Here is a 3,349-nt window from a genome sequence, read left to right as displayed (position 1 = left end):
ATGAAATATGAGTATTAATAATTTACATCAAATACACTTTAATTTCAGTTATGTGCATTAACATAAAACAATGAAAACACTGTTGGAGTTTGTGTTGCAGAGGTGCACTTGGAAAGTAAAGGAAGAAATACACAAGATGGGTTCAATAAATATATATATTATATTTTAGACATTTATTTTTTTGAACAAATAAATAATTTCATATGAACACAAACAAAACAAACAATTAAATCTCGACCTCCATCCCTATATTGTCACAAAAATCACAATAAAAATCCAGCTCCACCGCTACCTCTTGATCCCACTGCACACACCTGCAGTGGAACCAGTGCTGGCAAAAGTCACAGCACACCCATGGCACCTCGGATCTACACTCCTGAGAGGAGCTTGCAGGCGGATCACGCTCCCCGCAGCGAGCACAGCAGGTGGTGTCTTCTTTTATAAAAAATTAAATAATAATACAAATTGATTAATATGGTTTTGCAAAATGTAGAAGTTCTTCAACAACAATAGTAATTGATACAACTGAGAGAGCGAGAAAAACAGATTATGAAGTACCTGAGAGTGGTGCCATGGGTGGTGTGACAGATGTGACCGGTGTAGCTTTTCTCTTCATTTTCTGTGCTGCAGTTTGAGAAAAAGTGGTGTTAGACAGAGCATGTTGCATGAAAACCCTTTTAAACTTTTTTACATCAATACCTCTGGAGGAAGCTGCAGAGGTTTTGGAGGAGGCGGAGATGACTTGAGGGCTGGTGCTATGTACTGTAGATATGTAAAGATATATATATATTTTTTTTTACATTGCTGTTTTATAAAACAGATAACAAACAGTCATTTTTTCGTAATTTAACATGTGTTTACCTGTGGAGGTGGCGGTATTCAAATTGCAGGGGGCAGGGACACCAGACGAGGCTGCAATGGTGGTGTGACCAGGGGAGACGGAGGAGGCAGTTGGTCCAGAGGAGGCCGTGTTGGTGGTGACAGACATGGGGGGTGGTGTGCATTGGGGTGGTGGTGGACAAAACCGCCGACGATGGCTTGGAGGAGCTGGTGTTTGTAACGGTGGGGTTGAGGGGCCGACGATGGTGTGGCCGGGAGAGTAGGCATGTGGCCTTCTTCTGCAGCTGGGGACTCCGGCGGCTCCTACAGGTGTTGCACACTGGGAGGCACTGGCAGTGGTGATGCAGCTGTCAGGAGTGGTTCCAGCAGGGGGTCCAGCAGACATGAAATTGCTAGTTTGCCAACTTTGAAGCCACACCCATGTGATCCAACTAACTCTTTACAGAAGCAAAATGTGTAATGTCACCACACAGCAGATGCCCTGCATTTGCTCTGTACACAGAGGGAAATTGAGCATGACAGTCACACAAATCATGTACCCCATCTTGTCCTGCTAGTCTATCAACCTTCACAGATTACTTTCCTTTCAGAGAACCTACTGGACACAAGAACCACCACATATCATTTTGAGAGGAATTTCTTTGGGCTCTTCGGGTAATGATTTGAGCTGACATCTCACCGCCTTCATGGGTGTAAATTGTCTTCTTCACCTTCTCTTCAGATGCTACAAACAGGAGGATTGTTTTTTGCATCGCAATGACTGCATAGACAGTGTCAAATATCATTTGTCTGTGTAATCTAGTAGTGCTCATCAGAGAAGCAGAGGACTAACTGTATTAATAATGGGCGGCTGTGTAGTTGAGGGCGACCTCCTCACCAGGGTGCTGGTCCCACTGCTGTTGCTGGAATTCGTTCTGGGTATTCTTGGTAACGGCCTGGCTCTCTGGACCACGTGAAGCCCTGGAAGAGCAGCACTGTCTTCCTGTTTAACCTGGCACTGGCTGACTTTCTGCTGAACGTGGCCCTGCCCTTCCGTGCCAGTTACTACATCTAAGGGATGGACTTGAAGCTTAGAGATACAGTCTGTCGTATGTCCTTCTTCATGTTGGCTATGAATCGTGGAGGAAGTGTTTTCTTCCTGATGGCTGTAGCACTGGACAGGTACATGCGTGTGGTCCATCCCCGCCACCCATTCAACTCCATGAGCCTCTCTAAGGCAGTGTGTGGTGCAGTTGGCCCACACCATCTCCCTGAACACACCTTCTGAGCAACACTCACCAGTTCAAAGCTGGGAACTCCACAAAGTGTGAAAGTTTCACCAACAAGAACAAACTGCACAATGCTGTGTTCTTTCTGGAGTTCCTGGTATTTCTTTCTGGAGTTCCTGGTATCTCAGTCTAATGCACCAAGCGGATCTCAGGCCAGCTGCAGCTGCGGGCGAGACATCTGGACAGGGAAGCTAGGATGCGCCGAGTGCAACAGTGCCTAGGTGTCGTTACAGCCATGTTCGGGGTCTGCTTCCTCCCAAGCAACATCACACGTCTATTGATCTGGATGAAGAACACAGGAACTGCTTCCACCGATAGCAAAAAGGACTGTGATGTCCAAAAGGTCTTGGACACTGCATTCTATATCACTATCAGTCTGGCCTACCTCAATAGCATGCTGGATCCTGTAGTCTACTACTTCTTTAGCCCATCCTTCAAGAGGATCTATAAGAAGGTCTTAAGGTTCAGTCTGAGACAGAAAAGAGTAGGCATGAGCAGCGCAGTGGTCAATAAATCTCAAGGCTCTCAATGTCTCAGTCAGGTGCGACAGTGGCTGCAGGTGTTTGGTGATCAAACATCTATTCAGAGACACTTCACAAGCCAAAGAAAATAACTGCCAGAGGAGAACAAAGCTCTTGCCATAAGCCAACAGACATTTTAAAAAGTCAAGACACTTAAAATGTACACTACCGGTCAAAAGTTTTATAACACCTACTCATTCAAGGGTTTTTCTTTATTTTTACTATTTTCTACATTGTAGAATAATAGTGAAGATATCAAAACGATGAAATAATACATGAAATCATGTAGTAACCAAAAAAGTGTTAAACAAATCAAAATATATTTTATATTAGGGATTCTTCAAATAGCCACCCTTTGCCTTGATGACAGCTTTGCACACTCTTGGCATTCTCTCAACCAGCTTCACCTGGAATGCTTTTCCAACTGTCTTGAAGGAGTTCCCATATTTGCTGAGCACTTGTTGGCTGCTTTTCCTTCACTCTGCGGTCCGTCTCATCCCAAACCATCTCAATTCCATATGTGTTATTTCATAGTTTTGATGTCTTCACTATTATTCTTCTACAATGTAGAACATAGTAAAAATAAAGAAAAACCCTTGAATGAGTAGGTGTTCTAAAACTTTTCACCAGTAGTGTATATCTGATATTAAGGTGTCAATAGTGAATGCTAAATTACTATTTTGTAAATGTAATAGTATTTCCTTTTAATTGAAATTATGA

General features: G+C 43.5%; 1 pseudogene across 1 annotated transcript; it reads left to right on the top strand.

The window, feature by feature from the left end:
• Positions 1 to 1,682: 1,682 nt before the first annotated feature.
• Positions 1,683 to 2,721, top strand: LOC311145078 (hydroxycarboxylic acid receptor 2-like; annotated as a pseudogene). Its single transcript has 2 exons — positions 1,683 to 2,071; positions 2,251 to 2,721. The product of its transcript is annotated as a hydroxycarboxylic acid receptor 2-like (transcript).
• Positions 2,722 to 3,349: the final 628 nt, after the last annotated feature.

Source organism: Coregonus lavaretus (genome assembly GCF_964263955.1).
Source record: "Coregonus lavaretus genome assembly, chromosome: 17".
NCBI lineage: Eukaryota > Metazoa > Chordata > Actinopteri > Salmoniformes > Salmonidae > Coregonus > Coregonus lavaretus.
The sequence above is the reverse complement of the archived record's forward strand: the minus strand, read 5'-3'. Positions and strand labels throughout refer to the sequence as shown.